Here is a 20,450-nt window from a genome sequence, read left to right on the forward strand (position 1 = left end):
GGGTCTTTCTATAAACTAAAGTATCCGTGAGCATGTCTTCTAGTGGACAGCTATTTGGAGCTGATACAAAGTAATTAATGACCATTTGCCTTTTTTTGTGTCAAAATATTAAGCTGTACAAGGGGGGAACATCGAAACTCTCAATATAATTCATGAGTTGAATCAAACCCTGTTTAACGTTAAGAAAAAAAATCACTAACCAAGAAAACAAACAATGTTACCCATTTAATTACAATCACAGTGCAGTTATGCAGAAAACGTTATTTTCTGTGTCATAGCGAATAGGTGAATTTGCAAGGCATGCAAGATGAAGATTACCAAAACACACAGTGCATTCTGAAAGTACTCAGACACTCAGCACATTTTCTTACATTACAGCCCTGTTCTAAAATATCAATCTACACACAATCCCCCATAATGAAAAAGCTAAAAACAGGTTTAGAAATCTTAGCAAATGTATTTGAAGAAAAAACAGAAATATCTTATTTACATAAGTATTCAGACCCTTTGCTATGAGACTTAAAATTGAGCTCAGGTGCATCCTGTTTCCATTGATCATCCTTGCAATGTTTCTACAACTTGGAGTCCGCTTGTGGTAAATTCAATTGATTGGACATGATTTGGAAAGGCACACAACTGTCTATATAAAGGTCCCACAGTTGACTGTGCATTTCAGAGCAACACCAAGGATTGTGTTGAAGCACAGATCTGGGTTTGGGTACCAAAAAATTCTGCAGCATTGAAGGTCTACAAGAATAAAGAGGCCTCCATCATTATTGAATGGAAGAAGTTTGGAAACACCAAGACTCTTCCTAGAGCTGGCTACACGGCGAAACTGAGCAATCTGGGGTGAAGGGCCTTGGTCAGGGAGGTGACCAGGAATCCAATGGCCACTCTTGATAGAGCTCCTCTGTGGAGATGGGAGAACCTTACAGAAGGACAACCATCTCTGCAGTACCAAATTAGGCCTTTATGATAGTGGCCAGACGAAATCCACTCCACAGTAAAAGGCAAATGATAGCCAACTTGGAGTTTGCCAAAAGGCACCTAAAAAGGACTCTCTGACCATGATAAACAATATTCTCTGGTCTGATCAAACCAAGATTGAATTCTTTGGCCTGAATGCCAAGAGTCACGTCTGGAGGAAACCAGGCACTGCTCACCATGGCAACACAATCCCTACAGTAAAGCATGGGGGTGTGGCAGAATGATGCTGTAGGGATGTTTTTCAGCGGAAGGGACTGGGAGACTAGTCAGGATCGAGGGAAAGATGAACGGAGCAAAGTACTGAGAGATCCTTGATGAAAACCTGCTCCAGAGTGCTCAGGACCTCAGACTGGGATGAAGGTTTACCTTCCAACAGGACAAAGCCCTAAACACACAGCCAAGACAACGCAGTGGCTTCGGGACAAGTCTCTGACTGTTCCAGTGGCCACGCCAGAGCCCGGACTTTAACCCAATCGAACATCTCCGGAGAGACCTGAAAATTGCTGTGCTGCTCCCCATCCAACCTGACAGAGCTTGAGAGGATCTGCAGAGAAGAATGGGATATACAGGTGTGCAAAGCTTGTAGAGCAAAACCCAAGAAGATTTGAGGCTGTAATCACTGCCAATGGTGCTTTAAAACCTCTTACAGCTCCCCCCCTACGTTGTGTAATTTCTGCCTGAAGACATACCCAAATCTAACAGCCTGTAGCTCAGGCACAGAACCAAGGATATGCATATTCTTGGTAGCATTTGAAAGAAAACACTCTGAAATGTGTGTACATGTGAATTGAATGTAGGAGAATATAACACAATAGATCTGGTTTAGATAAAACAATGAAAAAAAACATACATTTTTTATTTTTGATTCATCATCTTTAAAATGAACAAGATAAAACAAACATTCAGATAGGATGATGGGGACAATTCCAGTGAAAAATATAAGAGGGCCACAGTACTTGTGCAAAGTTTCAGAATGATAACTTCCAAAATGAGTGTGCTACATGACATTTATCATGGAGTGACCCAGGTGTCCCACACAAGTAGCCCAAATGTGGCAAAATTGGTGAAGGTATACATTTTGAAACAAATAACTATATACAAAATACCAAAATGGTATTTTAACCTCTTGAAACTCTGGGGCCGCTATATCATTTTTGGATAAAAAGACGTGCCCGTTTTAAGCGCAATATTTTGTCACAAAAAGATGCTCGACTATGCATATAATTGATAGCTTTGGAAAGAAAACACTCTGACGTTTCCAGAACTGCAAAGATATTCTCTGTGCGTGCCCTAGAACGTGAGCTACAGGCAAAACCAAGATGAAACGGCATCCAGGAAATCAGCAGGATTTTTGAGGCTCCGTTTTCCATTGTCTCCTTATATGGCTGTGAATGCGAGAGGAATGAGCCTGCCCTTTCTGTCGTTTCCCCAAGGTGTCTGCAGCATTGTGATGTATTTGTAGGCATATCATTGGAAGATTGACCATAAGAGACCACATTTCCTAGGTGTCCGCCCGGTGTCCTGCGCCGAAATTGGTGCGCAAACCTCAGTTGCAAGTATTTTTCCATAGAATTCAGAGACGAAAGCAGGCTTCCACGAACGATATATCAATGAAGAGATATGTGAAAAAACACCTTGGGGATTGATTCCAAACAACGTTTGCCATGTTTCGGTCGATATTATGGAGTTAATTCGGAAAAAGTTTGACGTTGTTGGTGACTGAATTTTCGGTTCCTTTCGGTAGCCAAATGTGATGTACAAAACGGAGCGATTTCTCCTACACAAAGATTCTTTCAAGAAAAACTGAACATTTGCTATGTAACTGAGAGTCTCCTCATTGAAAACATCAGAAGCTCTTCAAAGGTAAATTATTTTATTTATTTGGTTATCTGGTTTTTGTGAAAATGTTGCATGCTAAATGCTACTCAAAATGCTAAGATAGCTTAGCATACTCTTACACAAATTAGTGATTTGCTATGGTTCAAAAGCATATTTTGAAAATCTGAGATGACAGTGTTGTTAAGAAAAGGCTAAGCTTGAGAGCAGGCGCATTATTTTCATTTTATTTGCGATTTTCAGAAATCGTTAACGTTACGTTATGCTAATGAGCTTGAGGCTATAACTGGATACAGGTTTTTTTCATAGCCAAACGTGAACAAAACGGAGCGATTTGTCCTACACAAATAATATTTTTTTGAAAAACTGAACATTAGCTATCTAACTGAGAGTCTCCTCATTGAAAACATCTGAAGTTCTTCAAAGGTAAATGATTTTATTTGAATGATTTTCTTGTTTTTGTGAAAATGTTGCTGGCTGAATTCTAGGCTTATAGCTATGTTAGCTATCAATACTCTTACACAAATGCTTGTTTAGCTATGGTTGAAAAGCATATTTTGAAAATCTGAGATGACAGTGTTGTTAACAAAAGTCTAAGCTTGAGAGCAAATATATTTATTTCATTTCATTTGCGATTTTCATGAATAGTTAACGTTGCGTTATGCTAATGAACTTGAGGCTATAAATAGAATCCCGGATCCGGGATTGCGCGACGCAACAGGCTAACACAACCCCCCCCCCCCCCCCAAAAGGAAAAAAATAATAATTATTGATTAAAAAAATAATATATACATTTACAAAATAACATGGGTAACTATTTACACACTTTCAATATTTGGCAGACCCTCAGTCCTCTATCAAATCAAATCTATTTATATAGCCCCAGCCTAAAACCCCAAACAGCAAGCAATGCAGGTGTAGAAGCACGGTGGCTAGGAAAAACTCCCTAGAAAGGCAAAAACCTAGGAACCAGGCTATGAGGAGTGGCCAGTCCTCTTCTGGCTGTGCTGGGTGGAGATCACAGTGCGTGTAGGGGGTGCAACAGGACAGCACCTCAAGAGAAAAAATGAACAGTTTATGGTTCCATAGCCACAGGCAGAACAGTTGAAACTGGAACAGCGGCAAGGCCAGGTGGACAGGGGACAGCAAGGAGTCATCATGTCAGGTAGTCCTGACACATGGTCCTAGGGCTCAGGTCCTCCGAGAGAGAGAAAGAAAGAATTAGAGAGAGCATACTTAAATTCACACAGGACACCGGATAAGACTCCCATTCGGAGTCAGTGTCACTGTGAAAGAAAATGTTCAGTTAGAATAGTTTCACATATGAGCCCTGTATCAACAGGTATAATAAACAGATGTATACAGTGGGGCAAAAAAGTATTTAGTCAGCCACCAATTGTGCAAGTTCTCCCACTTAAAAAGGAGAGGCCTGTAATTTTAATCACAGGTACACTTCAACTATGACAGACAAAATGAGGGGGAAAAAAATCCAGAAAAATCACATTGTAGGATTTTTAATGAATTTATTTGCAAATTATGGTGGAAAATAAGTATTTGGTCACCTACAAACAAGCAAGATTTCTGGCTCTCACAGACCTGTAACTTCTTCTTTAAGAGGCTCCTCTGTCCTCCACTCGTTACCTGTATTAATGGCACCTGTTTGATCTTGTTATCAGTATAAAAGACACCTGTCCACAACCTCAAAGAGTCACACTCCAAATTCCACTATGGCCAAGACCAAAGAGCTGTCAAAGGACAACAGAAACAAAATTGTAGACCTGCACCAGGCTGGGAAGACTGAATCTGCAATAGGTAAGCAGCTTGGTTTGAAGAAATCAACTGTGGGAGCAAATATTAGGAAATGGAAGACATACAAGACCACTGGTAATCTCCCTCGATCTGGGGCTCCACGCAAGATCTCACCCCGTGGGGTCAAAATGATCACAAACAAATCCCAGAACCACACGGAGGGACCTAGTGAATGACCTGTAGAGAGCTGGGACCAAAGTAACAAAGCCTACCATCACTAACACACTACGCCGCCAGGGACTCAAATCCTGCAGTGCCAGACGTGTCCCCCTGCTTAAGCCAGTACATGTCCAGGCCCATCTGAAGTTTGCTAGAGAGCATTTGGATGATCCAGAAGAAGACTGGGAGAATGTCATATGGTCAGATGAAACCAAAATAGAACTTTTTGGTAAAAACTCAAATCGTTATGTGTGGATGCAACTCAGCATTATTTGTCTTCCAAAGAACACCATACCTACTGTGAAGCATGGGGGTGGAAACATCATGCTTTGGGGCTGGTTTTCTGAAAAGGGACCAGGACGACTGATCCGTGTAAAGGAAAGAATGAATGGGGCCATGTATCGTGAAATTGAGTGAAAACCTCCTTTCATCAGCAAGGGCATTGAAGATGAAACGTGGCTGGGTCTTTCAGCATGACAATGATCCCAAACACACCGCCCGGGCAACGAAGGAGTGGCTTCGTAAGAAGCATTTCAAGGTCCTGGAGTGGCCTAGCCAGTCTCCAGATCTCAACCCCATAGAAAATCTTTGGAGGGAGTTGAAATTCTGTGTTGCCCAGCAACAGCCCCAAAACATCACTGCTCTAGAGGAGATCTGCATGGAGGAATGGGCCGAAATACCAAAAACAGTGTGTGAAAACCTTGTGAAGACTTACAGAAAATGTTTCACCTCTGTCATTGCCAACAAAGGGTATATAACAAAGTATTGAGATAAGTATTTGGTCAATAACAAAAGCTTATTTTCCACCATAATTTGCAAATGTATTCATTAAAAATCCTACAATGTGATTTTCTGGATTTTTTTTCTCATTTTGTGTGTCATAGTTGAAGTGTACCTATGATGAAAATAACAGGCCTCTCATCTTTTTAAGTGGGAGAACTTGCACAATTGGTGCCTGACTAAACACTTTTTTGCCCCACTGTATATAGAGAGTACAGGGAACATAAGGTTGAATACATTATTATGACCTGCTAGATCTACTGTATCTTTTATATGACATTTCAGCTAGATCTACTGTCTTTATTATATTACAACAGACCAGCCGTATCTACTGTCTCCATTTCACTTTGGCCATTGTTGTGTGGGCCTGCCCTCCCCCCAACAGCCTGAAATAGGCTATTTCATGTGGGTTGGGGTGGGGCAGCAGACACACGCATCTCACATTTCATGACATTACATGTTTATATATTGCTTCTAAACTTAAAAAAAAAAATCACAAGTAATATTTTATATTATTAATTTCAAACAAGGGCATTAGCATGATAAGAACTTACCAGTCCAAAACGATGTCCTCTCCCGTTTAAAAAATATTCCTCCACAATCGCTAAATTAATCGTCCTACAACAATCTCTGTCTCACCTTCCCAGTCAATGCTTGGACAATGTTAGTTTGTTGTTGATGTGGACGCCAAGGAACTTGAAGCTCTCAACCGTGCTCGGTCCTCTTTTTCCTGTAGTCCACAACCATCTCTTTTGTCTTGATCACGCTGACGGAGAGGTTGCTGTCCTTGCACCAGATGGTCAGGTCTCTGACCTCCTCCCTACAGGCTGTCTTATCGTTGTCAGTGATAAGGCATACCATTTTTTGTCATCATTAAACTTAATGATGGTGTTGGAGTTGTGCCTGGCCGTGCAGTCATGAGTGAACAGTTAGTACAGGAGGGGACTTAACACACACCCCTGAGGCTGAGGGGACCCCGTGTTGAGATCAGTGTGGCTTATGTGTTATCTACCCTACCCTTACCACCTGGGGTCAGCCCGTCAGGAAGTCTCGGAACCAGTTGCAGAGGGAACTGTTCATCTGGGTAAAGGGGGGGGCTCTAGAACAGCTTATCATCCAATCAGGGCGGTGTATGTAAATATCTTCACATATATTTCCTAACACCCACATGATCAGACTGAACATTAAGGGCCAAAAGAAGGCTCAGGAAAATAAATTATTCAAAATCAAATGTATTGGTCACATACACGTGTTTAACGGATGTTATTGCAGGTGTAGCGAAATACTTATGCTTCTAGCTCCGACAGTACAGTAATATCTCACAGTTTCACAACATATACACATAAATCTAAGTAAGAAATTGATTAAGAATATATACACGTCAGAGCGGCATTGGACTAAGATAGTGGTATAGTATAGAATACAGTATACACATATGATATGGGTGATGCAATTGTTATTTAACTAGGCAAGTCAGTAAAGAACAAATTCTTATTTACAATGATGGCCTACCGGGGAACAGTGGGTAAACTGCCTTGTTCAGGGGCAGAACTACAGATTTTTACCTTGTCAGCTCGAGGAATCGATCCAGCAACCTTTCGGTTACTGGCCAAGCGCTCTAACCACTTTCCTACCTGAAGCCCCAGATACATATGAGATGAGTAATGCATGATACGAAGACATTAAGGAAATGAAACACTAGCCACTTTAATAAAGCGGCCAGTGATTCCTAAGCGATGTCTATAGGCAGCATCCTCTGATGTGCTGGAGATGGCTGTTTAACAGTAAGTGTTGTAATATATAATACAATACAGTATATACATATTAAATGGGTGATGCAATATGTAAAACACAATTTAAAAAGTGACTAAGATACCATAGAATAGTGTGGAATGCAGGTTATACCTACAAGATGAGTAATTCTAGATACAGAAACATTAAAGTAGCTAGTCATCCAGTTCTAAAAGTGGCCCGTGATTCCTAATCTGTCTATAGGCAGCCGCCTCTGATGTGTGAGTGATGGCTGTTTAGCAGTCTGATGAGATTGAAAAACAGCTTCTGTCTCTTGGTCCCAGCTTTGATGCATTCAAAACATATTGGAGTTATTTTCATTAAATAAACTGTGATTTATTAGACAGTGATATGAACAAAATTAGAAAGACTGCATGGGGGGTTTTATACCTGTCAAATACTTGCTTCCTCTGTCCTAAGAAGAGTTCAATTGCATTTCCTTGATTTGTTTCATCCTCAAAACCCATTGGATGAGAAGGTCAGAGGTCCTTCCCTCTCACCTTATACAATGGGTTTTGAGAAGGTGAGAAGAGAGGACATGAGGAATCGAGATTCTCCCCTTGATTTCCCCTCCCCCCCGATTCCTCACCTCCCTTTCAAAGCATATTGGGGGAGAGGAGTGAAGGTTCCTCCCCTCAGGCTAAAATGTACTTTCAAGCAGAGGCAAGGAGTAGAGGAAACGAGGACAGAGGAAGCAATAATTCGACAGCTGGTTCAGACACAGACTCACAAATTTTTTATTGATTATATGCTTTCATTATTATTACAGAACCCATTGTACTATACTACATATTAAAACAAAAGAACAAAATAAGCATAGCCAAGTCAACACCTTAACATTTCTCTGTTTGTCCGGAATATAAACCAGCCATTGAAAATTGGCATTCTTTGTGCACAACAGGTAAGGATGTTCTTTCAGAGCAGTAATTTCAGGATAAATGTAATCACAGTAGCTGTGGTTTGTAAGTAGCCTACACAATGTGGTTGATAGTGGGTTGCAACCGCAGATGCTACAGAACACACCGTAAGTAGCTGGAAAGTGTTGCTAATGCTTTTACTGCAACAGGAGAGTCCAGACTCTAGAGAGTTCTTATTCGTCAGCCTTTGGTCCCATAGCTCAGGTTACACAGGGAGGCTGGAAGGAGGAGGTGTGTGTGTGTGTGTGTGTGTGTGTGTGTGTGTGTGTGTGTAACAGTGGCACCATGCAGAGCTGCAGCTAACACAGGCCAGATGTAGTGGGCCCTGAAATGTACTCAACCTGCAGCAAGCTCCTGTGACCACACATATACACACACACCACACACACACAAACAAACACCGGAGGTGCAACAGGCCAAACCTCAAAACAGCCTTGCATCAAACCACAGGGTACAATTAAAGCAGTTTGGGATAGCAGGCTGGCTAGACGGACTTCTAGAGCTCTGGCTTGAAACAAGACCGGAGAGGGAGATAGAGGGCGGCCATTAAAGGAATGCTAGGAGTAAATGGACATCTGCTGCATTCCTAGAGAGAATCTTGGGGTCGGGACTTGAGTGGGAGTTGTAATGGCAGCAGTACTGCAGAGAGAGTCAGGGGAGGGAGAGTAGTTATGTGAGAGAGAATGGGCCGTGGTAGAGTGGCAGTCTGATCATGTATCCTGTAGCACTGACTGAGGGATCCATCAAACCTGAGATAACTATTGTTTTAACTATGCTTTGTGGGGGAAAGAAATATGGTTTTCCCAGGGGAAGAAAGTTACTTTGGAAGGGACAACAACTAATAGCTATTCCACCCCAAAAAAGACCACTTTTTAAAAAGTATTTGAATACAGATCTGATAAAGAAACTACTTTAAAAACATTCAGTGCATAACCTACTTAAGTATTCAGACCCTTTTGTTATGAGACTCAAAATTGAGCTCAGGTAAATCCTGTTTCCATTGATCATCCTTGAGATGTTTCTACAACTTGACTGGAGTCCACTTGTGGTAAATTCAATTGATTGGACATGATTTGGAAAGGCACACACCTATCTATATAAAAAGGTCCCACAGTTGACAGTGCATGTCAGAGCAAAAACCAAGCCATGACGTCGAAGCAATGTCCGTAGAGCTCAGAGACAGGATTGTGTCGAGGCAAAGATCTGGGTAAAGGTACCAAAAAATGTCTGCAGCATTGAAGGTCCCCAAGAACACAGTGGCCTCCATCATTCTTAAATGGAAGAAGTTTGGAACCACCAAGACACTACCTAGAGCTGGCTGCCGGGCCAAATTGAGCAATCGGGGGAAAAGGGCCTTGGTCAGGGTGGTGACCAAGACCTCGATGGTCACTCTAACAGAGCTCTAGAGTTCCTCTGTGGAGAAGGTAGAACCTTCCAGAAGGACAACCATCTCTGAGGGACTCCACCAATCAGGCCTTTATGGTAGAGTGGTCAGACAGAAACCACTCCTCAGTAAAAAGCACATGACAGCCCACTCAGAGTTTGGCAAAAGGCACCTAAAGGACTCGCAGACCATGAGGAATTCTCTGGTCTGATGAAACCAAGATTTTACTCTTTGGCCTGCATGCCAAGCGTCACATCTGGAGGAAACCTTGCACCGTCCCTACTGTGAAGCAAAGTGGTGGCAGCATCATGCTGTGGCGATGCTTTTCAGCAGCAGGGACTGGGAGACTAGTAAGGATTTAGGGCAAGATGAACAGAGCAAAGTACAAAGAGACCCTTGATGAAAACCTCCTCCAGAGAGCGCAGGAGCTCAGACTGGGACGATGGTTCACCCAAAAGGACAACAACCCTAAGCTTATCGCCAAGACAACGCAAGAGTGGCTTCGGGATAAGTCTCTGAATGTCCTTGACTGGCCCTGCCAGAACCCAGAATTGAACATCTCTGAAGAGACCTGAAAATAGATGTGCAGCAACACTCCCCATCTAACCGGAGAGCTTGAGATGATCTGCAGAGAAGAATGGGAGAAACTCTCCAAATACAAGTGTGCCAAGCTTGTAGCGTCATACACAAGAAGACTCAAGGCTGAAATCCCTGCCAAAAGTGCTTCAACAAAAGTACTGACTAAAGGGTCTGATTAATTAAGTAAATGTGATAAACTTTTTGACATGTGTAAAAAACTGCTAACTGTTTTTGCTTTGTTATTATGGAGTATTTTCCAAATCATGTCCAAACCCCTCAAACACCATTGGGATGAATTGGAACGCAACAATGTTCCAACATCTAGTGGAAAGCCTTCCCAGAAGAGTGGAGGCTTACCCTCACTAGGGTAGGGGTCAGCATTCGGAATTTTGGATGAAAAGCGTGCCCAAAGTAAACTGCCTGCTACTCAGGCCCAGAAGATAGGATATGCATGTAATTAGTAGAGTTGGATAGATAACACTCTAAAGTTTCCTTAAAACTGTTAACATAATGTCTGAGTATAACAGAACTGATATGGCAGGCAAAAACCCAAGGCAAATCCATCCAAGAAGTGCCTTTATTTTGAAATGCCTGTTTTTCCATTGAAAGCCTATCCACCATACAAAGACTTATGATGCAGTTCACGATCTCTATGGCTTCCACTACATGTGGCCAGTCTTTAGGCATTGTTTCAGGCTTTTACTCTGAAGGGAGGAACACAACTTTCAATGAGAGGACAGTGGAAATTTCCAGACATGAATCCAGCATCCGGGAACACGCATTATGAATACCAAGCATACTTCCAAAGTTGTGGCAAAATGGTTCAAGGACATCAAAGTCAAGGTATTGGAATGGCCATCACAAAGCCCTGACCTCAATCCTGTAGAAAATTTGTGGGCAGAACTGAAAAAGCGTGTGCGAGCAAGGAGGCCAATTTATGCATAGTCACATGAACTAATCCTACATATACAGTTGAAGTCAGAAGTGTACATACACTCAGGTTGGAGTCATTAAAACTCATTTTTCTACCACTCCACAAATTTCTTGTTAACCTGTTGGATTTAGGGGGCGCTATTTAAATTCACGAAAAGATGCTCAACTATGCATATAATTGACAGCTTTGGAAAGAGGACACTGACATTTCCAAAACTGCAAAGATATTGTCTGAGTGCCACAGAACTGATGTGAGTGCCACCGAAACCCAGATAAAAAAATAAAAAAAAAAGTGCCGCATTTTTTGAAACCGCCTCATGCCAATGACTCCTTATATGGCTGTGAATGAGCTACGAATGAGCTTTCCACGCATTCCCCAAGGTGTCTACAGCATTGTGATGTCTTTTTAGGCATTTCCATTGAAGAATGGCTGTAAGGGACCATATATAGCATGTGGTCACATGGTGTCTCCCAGAGAAAATCTTGCGTAAAATACTGAGGTAGGCATTTTTCCAATCGCTTCTTATGAGAAACCAACTGCCTCGACGGATATATTATCGAATATATTTGTTAAAAACACCTTGAGGATGGATCCTAAACAACGTTTGCCGTGTTTCTGTCGATATTATGTAGCTAATTTTGAAAAACGTTTGGCGTTGTAGTAGTAGCATTTTTCGGTCGATTTCTCAGCCAAGCATGATGAAGAAACGGGAGCTTTTTCACCTACAAAAATAATATTTGGGGAAAAAAGGAACATTTGCTATCTAACTGGGAGTCTCCTGAGTGAAAGCATCCGAAGTTCTTCAAAGGTAAATTATTTAAATTTGGTTGCTTTTCTTATTTTCGTGAAAATGTTGCCTGCTGCCAGCAGAGCCTAGCATAGCATTATGCCATGATAAACTTACACAAATGCTTGTCTAGCGTTGGCTGTAACGTATATTTAGAACATCTGAGATGACAGTGTTGTTAACAAAAGGCTAAGCTTGTATTTGAATATATTTATTTAATTTCATTTGTGATTTTCATGAATAGGAAAAGTTTCTAGGGGTATTTATGTCCGTTGCGTTATGCTAATGCATTTGAGGCTGATTACGCTCCCGGATACGGGTTTGCTCGTCGCAAGAGGTTAATAACAAACCACCATTTTGGCAAGTCGGTTAAGACATCTTTGTGCATGACAAGTCATTTTTCCAACAATTGTTTATGGAGATTATTTCACTAAATCACAATTCCAGCGGTTCAGAAGTTTATGTAAAGTTGACTGCCTTTAAACAGCTTGGAAAATTCCCGAAAATGTCATGGCTTTAGAAGCTTCTAATAGGCTAATTGACATCACTTGGTAAATTGGAGGGTTACCTGTGGATGTATTTCAAGGCCTACCTTCAAATTCAGTGCCTGTGTGCTTGACGTAACGGGGGGAAAAAAATGAATATCGAAAGAATTCAGCCAGTCAAGGCCTCAGTAAAAAAGTCTGGTTCATCCTTGGGAGCAGTTTCCAAATGCCTGGAGGTAACACGTTCATCTGTACAAACAATAGTACGCAAGTATAAACACCAAGGGACCACGCAGCCATCATACCGCTCAGGAAGGAGACTCGTTCTGTCTCCTAGAGAGGAAAGTACTTTTGTGCGAAAAATACTAATCGATCCCAGAACAACAGCAAAGGACCTCGTGAAGATGCTGGAGGAAACAGGTACAAAAGTATCTATATTCACAGTCAAACGAGTCCTATATCGACATATTGCTGCAGGAGGGACTGGTGCACTCCACAAAATGTATGGCATTATGAGGTAGGAAAATTATGTCGATATATTGAAGCAACATCAAGACATCAGTCAGGAAGTTGAAGCTTGGTCGCAAATGGCTCTTTCAAATGGACAATGACCCCAAGCATACTTCCAAAGTTGTGGCAAAATGGTTCAGGGACATCAAAGTCAAGGTATTGGAGTGGCATCACAAAGCCCGGACCTCAATCCTGGGGGCAGAACTGTGGGCAGAACTGAAAAGGCGTGTGCGAGCAAGGAGGCCACAAACCTGACTCCTGCTCTGTCAGGATCTTCCAGGGATTGGAAAGCAGTTCAGACGTCTTTTGTCCTCGTCTTGTCGTGTCCCGTGTATGTATATATATAACTTTTTTCATACCTTTTTTTTTAATTTTCCATAAACTCATCTTCAAAACACTCTCCTGCAACCCACCTCACCAATTTATATTTATAAAAAAGTATTATTTACCTCATATCTGTAATCCTCCAAGAAGCTACCCAGAAACTAGCCAGAAGCTAGCCAGGAGCTAATCCAGAAGCTTGGTCAGAAGCTAGCCAGAAACTAGCCAGAAGCTAGCCAGGAGCTAGCCAGGAGCTAATCCAAAAGGCTAGTTAAAGCTTTCGTCGATTCCGGAGCAAACATCAGTTGTTCCGGAGCTAGCCAGCTGAGGGGTTCCATCAATCACTCCTGGGCTGCGGTCACCTATCCGGACCCGTTTTGCTGCCTACGCGAGGCCCCACCGGGCCTTCACGGCTGGACTGCCGACGTTATCTACCCGAAGGAGTTATCCGGCTGGCTCCTCCGTCGCGACGTTGCCTGGGCGCCCATCTGCGGCCTGCTAGCCATTAGCTGTCTTATCAGCTACTATCTGAATCGACAATAGGACAATTAATTAATTAATTTTTATTGTTTGTTTTTTTCTTCTTGGGCCTCTAGCTATATCTATTGTTTTTATTTTTGTTGTTGTTGTGTGATTTGGATTAATCCCCTCTACCACACGGAACCCCACTAATCTACTGACGGAACGCAAGAGGTGGCTAATAACAGACGTCCATCCTATGCTAGCTTGCTACCGATGGCCTGGCAAGCTGTCTAAATCGCTGTGACCTCCAACCAACCTCTCCACTCTCCGGACCCTTTTGATCACTCGACTAAGCATGCCTCTCCTTAATGTCAATATGCCTTGTCCATTGCTGTTCTGGTTAGTGTTTATTGGCTTATTTCACTGTAGAGCCTCTAGTCCTGCTCACCATACCTTATCCAACGTATTAGTTCCACCACCCACACATGCAATGACATCTCCTGGTTTCAATGATGTTTCTAGAGACAATATCTCTCTCTTCATCACTCAATATCTAGGTTTACCTCCACTGTATTCACATCCTACCATACTTTTGTCTGTACATTATACCTTGATGCTATTTTATCGCCCCCAGAAACCTCCTTTTACTCTCTGTTCCAGACATTCTAGACGACCAATTCTTATTGCTTTTAGCCGCACCCTTATTCTACTCCTCCTCTGCCCTACAGTGCCTAGCTCCACTCCTATTCCCCAGGCGCCCTCTTTTGACGACTTCTGTAACCGTAATAGCCTTGGTTTCATGCATGTTAACATTAGAAGCCTCCTCCCTAAGTTTGTTCTATTCACTGCTTTAGCACACTCTGCCAACCCAGATGTCCTAGCTGTGTCTGAATCCTGGCTTAGGAAGACTACCAAAAATTCTAAAGAAATTTTAATTCCAAACTACAACCTTTTCAGACAAGGGGGCGGTGTTCAATCTACTGCAAAGATAGCCTGCAGAGTTCTGTCCTACTATCCAGGTCTGTACCCAAACAATTTGAACTTCTACTATTAAAAATCCACCTCTCTAAAAACAAGTCTCTCACTGTTGCAGTCTGCTATAAACCACCCTCTGCCCCCAGCTGTGCTCTGGACACCATATGTGAACTGATTGCCCCCCATCTATCTTCAGAGCTCGTGCTGCGCGGCGACCTAAACTGGAACATGCTTAACACCCCAGCCATCCTACAATCTAAACTTGATGCCCTCAATCTCACACAAATTATCAATGAACCTACCAGGTCCCTCCCCAAAGCCTTAAACACGGGCACCCTCAAAGATATCATCCTAACCAACTTGCCCTCTAAATACACCTCTGCTGTCTTCAACCAAGATCTCAGCAATCACTGCCTCATTGCCTGCATCCGTAATGGTTCAGCGGTCAAACGACCTCCACTCATCACTATAAAATGCTCCCTGAAACACTTCAGCGAGCAGGCCTTTCTAATCGACCTGGCCGGGGTATCCTGGAAAGATATTGATCTCATCCCGTCAGTAGAGAATGCCTGGATATATTTTTTAAATGCCTTCCTAACCATCTTAAATAAACATGCCCCATTCAAGAAATTTAGAACCAGGAATAGATATAGCCCTTGGTTCTCCCCAGACCTGACTGCCCTTAACCAACACAAAAACATCCTATGGCATTCTGCATTAGCATCGAACAGCCCCCGTGATATGCAGCTGTTCAGGGAAGCTAGAAACCATTATACACAGGCAGTTAGAAAAGCCAAGGCTAGCTTTTTCAAGCAGAAATCTGCCTCCTGCAACACTAACTCAAAAAAGTTATGGGACACTAAAGTCCATGGAGAATAAGTTGAGTTCCAGGGATATGTTGCAAAAAAAAATACATAAAAAATAAAAAATAACAAATTTGTTACTGGGCCCCTTCAACCGATGAACCTGCACAGGGTATTGATGCAGGTATCAGTATCCAGATCACTAGCAACTTCTAGATGGACAGCTCGATTCACACCATACCACTTCACATGAATGTGGCCTCTATGGGGCCGAAGTAATCTATGCCCACATGGGTGAAAGGTGGAAAATCAGGTGACACCACATCTTGTGGAAGGTCAGCAATCTTCTGTTCTCCAGATTTAGCTTGCATCCACCTGTACATGACACAGCTCTGAAAGGTTCTTCCTTGCTGAGGAGTTGGCACAGGGTATCCAATGCCACTGGCAAAGTTTGGTAAGCATGTGATCTCTCCCAGTAGCCAACCCACTCATGGATGTGGAGTAAGATCATTCTGGGGATGTAGGAGTCTTTGGGAAGGATCATAGGATTCTTCAGTTCCTTAGGCATAGCAGCTTTGCTTCCTCTCACTCAGAATGCCATAGTCAACAATTGGATCAAACTTACAGACTGAGCCACTTCCCTTGGCACATTGTCTTCCTTTCCCAACGAGTGAAATCTCTTGTTTAAAGTGCTGAATTTGCTCAAATCGAATGATGTCCTTCTCTCTGTGGATGACCTAGACGAAGCAGAGACTTTATTTACCAGACGTCAGTTTGATCCTCAATTTGTTCCTTCAGTGAGTTTGTTAACTCTTTGGACAGACTCTTTTCTTCTACACTTGTACTGTTCACGATGACATCTTTTCTCAAATCTGGATCATCTGGAGGGATGGAGCCAAGCTCCTCTTGGACTTTCAACCATTATGTTTCTGCTTTCTCCAGGAATTCTGGTCCTTTGAGCCATCTCGGAGTTCAGGAAAGTTTCAACATGTAACCATTGAGGCATTGTCAGTTGGGTTGTGTTTGGAGTTCAAAAACCTCCACGGTACAGCTTTGATAGGTCACGGAGCACAGCAACCCTATTAGCTACAAAGGTATGGAATCCCTTGGTATCGTTGCGGATATATTTTAGCACAGACTGAGTCCAGAAAGTTTACTCCTCAAGTTCAATCTGGAGCACCAACCTTAACATCCTGCCAACTTGCACAGTCAATGTTGCTGCAGCAAGTTCCAGTCTGGGGATCGTCATCTGCTTGAGTGGAGTCACCCATAGGTTCACAAACGGTATAGGGAAATCAAGGTAACTTGCCGTGCCATAGCCTTGTTCACTTGCGTCACCGGCGTGATACAGCTGTGTGGTCTTGACCAAAGTTATCAAGCATCATGCACGTGATATCATGAAATCTGGACAGCTTGTCCAGTTGAGGGCCATGTCTCCCATGAAATTAGAGTGTTCGTCAGGGATGACTTCGTCCCATCCACACTTTAGCTTGCAGCTCTTGAAGAATTTGCTTTGCCTTTAATTTGAATGGGGAGAGGAAACCTAATGGATCATAAAAAGAGCTGACAGTTGAGAGAATACCTCTTCTTGTAAGGGGTCTGTTTTTGATAGTAACTCGGAAGATAACCGCATCACTTTCAATGTTCCATCAGATTCCAAGTGCCATTTCAACAGGCAGCTTCTCTCTGTCCATGTCCAGTTCTTTGATCTGCTTGGCTTTGCGTTCATCAGGGATAGAAGCTAGCACAGCACGGCTCTTGCTTACCCACTTGGTCAACTTGAACCCATCCCGAGAGCACACAGGAGTTTTTTTTGTGAGAGCTATGGCTTGTTCTTCTGTGGCCACTGATTTGAGGCAGTCATCAACATAGAAGTTGGACTTAACTCTTTCAATCACCTCTTCATCGTACTTCTCAAAGTTGTCTTATGAAGTCTTTCACAGTGCAAAGTTTGCACAACTTGGAGAGAATATAGCACCCGAAAAGATGTACCGTCATTCTGTACTCCTCCAATCTTTAGTTAGTATTACCATCTGGCCACCATAGGAATCACAGGAAGTCTAAGTCATCTTCGATGTCTGCCATCATGGCAATGTGCTCTTGCCGAAATCTTAGCAAGATCCCGATGAGCGTGTTTGCCAGGTCATAGCCTTGAAGGAGTTCACTGTTGAGAGATGTGCCTTTATATGATGATTAGCAGTCAAACACCACTCCTATTGTTCCTTTGAGCTTATGGTGAACGCCATGGTGTGATATGTACCATACCTTGCCTTTCTCTGAGGCGCTATTCTTGTGATACCCGCTCGTCATAACCTCTCGTTATTACTTCATCCATGAAACCTTTGTATTTTGCAGCATAAACTTCGTCCTTCTTAACTTCTTATGGATGGGGGGGGCAGTATTGAGTCGCTTGGATGAATAAGGTGCCCAGAGTAACCTGCCTGCTACTCAGGCCCAGAAGCTAAGATATGCATATTATTATTAGATTTGGATAAAAAAAACACTCTGAAGTTTCTAAAGCTGTTTGAATGATGTCTGTGAGTATAACATAACTCATATGGCAGGCAAAAACCAGCGATAAAATCCAACCAGGAAGTGGGAAATCTGAGGTTTGTAGGTTTAAGTCTTTGCCTATCCAAGAGTGTACATTTGGTCCGATTGCACTTCCTACGCCTTCCACTAGATGTCAACAGCTGTCAGAACCTTGTTTCAGGCTTCTACTGTGAAGGGGGGAGCGAATAAGAGCTGTTTGACTAAGAGGTCGGTCAGAATGCCATGAGCAAAATCATGCGCGTGGCCTTGAGAGCGACCCGCGTTTCTTTTCCTTTCTAAAGATAAAGGAATTGTCCGGTTGAAACATTATTGAATATTTATGTTAAAAACATCCTAAAGATTGATTCTATACATCGTTTGACATGTTTCTACGAACTGTAATATAACTTTTTGACTTTGTCTAGACTAAGTGCCTGCGCCTCGTTAAATTTGGATTTGTGAACTAAATGTGAACAAAAAGGAGGTATTTGGACATCAATTATGGAATTTATTGAACAAAACAAACATTTATTGTGGAACTGGGATTCTTGGGAGTGCATTCCGATGAAGACCATAAGGTAAGTGAATATTTATAATGCTATTTCTGACTTCTGTTGACTCCACAACATGGCGGGTGTCTGTTTGGCTTGTATTGTGCCTGAGCGCTGTACTCAGATTATTGCATGGTGTGCTTTTTCCGTAAAGCTTTTTTGAAATCTGAAACAGAGGTTGCATTAAGGAGAAGTACATTTTTAATTCCATCTATAACACTTGTATTTTCATCAACATTTATGATGAGTATTTCTGTAAATTGATGTGGCTATCTGCAAAAATCACCAGCTGTTTTGGAAGCAAAACATTACTGAACATAACGCGCCAATGTAAACTGAGATTTTTTGATATAAATATGAAGTTTATCAAACAAAACATACATGTATTGTGTAACATGAAGTCCTATAAGTGTCATCTGATGAACTTAGATCTCCCTCACTTAACTTTAAGCATCAGCTGTCAGCGCAGCTTACCGATCGCTGCAGCTGTCCATCTGGAAATACCCCAACCAACCACCTAGCTCATCCCCATATTTGTTTCTGCTCTTTTGCACACCAGTATTTCTACTTGCGCATCCTCATCTGCACATATATCACTCCAATGTCAATTGTAATTACTTCCGGTCGAATTCTCAGCCAAACGTGAAGAGCTAACAGAGTTATTTCGGCTACAAAAATAATCCTTTTTTGAAAAAAGGAACATTTGCTATCGAACTGGGAGTCTCGTGAGGGAAAACATCCGAAGCTCAAAGGTAAACTATTTAATTTGATTGCTTTGCTGATTTTCGTGACCATGTTGCCTGCTGCTAGCTAGGCATAATGCTATGCTAGGCTATCGATAAACTTACACAAATGCTTGTCTTGCTTTGGCTGTAAAGCATAATTTCAAAATCTGAGATGACAGGGTGATTAACAAAAGGCTAAGCTGTGTTTCACTATATTTCATGAAAATTAATATTTTCTAGAAAATATTTTTTGTCTGTTGCGTTATGCTAATTACTGTAGTTGATGACAACGCTCCCGGGATGGGTAGTTACAAGTGATCTTGAGCTTAGAAACTCAACCTTGGATTCATGTGTCTGTGCCTTCACCTGTTGGCAGCCGACCAATGAATGCTCTTTACTTTGAATGTTTGCAACTCTGAAAAACCTTTAAAAGAACAAGCTTCTTCCTCCGACTCTTGGACTTGAACTGCTGTTTAAAAGGTCTGCTGCGGGATTGGTTTTTAAAAACTTTTGTTGGACAGGGAATCTTGAACATCTCCATACAACGGATCCTGCAATATTTTTGCCTGTTTTTCAATGAACGTCACTGAACTGGGCCCTCAGGTGGCTTCTTTCTAAAATATCACATGCTGTAGACCTACATTTATCCCTTCGTTTGTAGGGGAGTTTGACATGATCAACTTTATGTTGGAGGGAAGATTAACCTCTTACACTTATGGTGGCGCCATTTCATTTTTGGAAGAAAAACGTTCCCGTTTTAAACAAGATATTTTGTCACAAAAAGATGCTCGACTATGCATATAATTGCTACTGTTCAAAAGAAAACACTCTGACGTGTCCAGAAATACAAATATCTTCTCTGTGCGTGCCCTTTAACGTGAGCTTCAGGCAAAACCAAGATGACTTGGCATCCAGGAAATGACAAGGATTTGAGGCTCTGTCTTTCATGATCTCCTTATATGGCTGTGAACGCAAGAGGAATGAGTCTGCCCTTTCTGTCGTTTCCCCAAGGTGTCTGCAGCATTGTGACGTATTTGTAGGCAGATCGTTGGAAGATTGACCATAAGAGACCACATTTACCACGTGTCCGCCCGGTGTCCTGCGCCGAAATTGGTGCGCAAAA

The 20,450-nt window shown here is 42.2% G+C and overlaps 1 protein-coding gene across 2 annotated transcripts in view; it reads right to left on the minus strand.

Moving 5' to 3' along the window:
- Positions 1 to 20,450, minus strand: part of LOC135558756 (TGF-beta receptor type-1-like) — a 106,840-nt gene that overhangs the window by 55,065 nt on the left and 31,325 nt on the right. The gene's annotated exons all lie outside the window — the stretch shown is intronic.

The sequence above is a fragment of the Oncorhynchus masou genome, chromosome 17, assembly GCF_036934945.1.
Source record: "Oncorhynchus masou masou isolate Uvic2021 chromosome 17, UVic_Omas_1.1, whole genome shotgun sequence".
NCBI classification, from domain to species: Eukaryota; Metazoa; Chordata; class Actinopteri; order Salmoniformes; family Salmonidae; genus Oncorhynchus; species Oncorhynchus masou.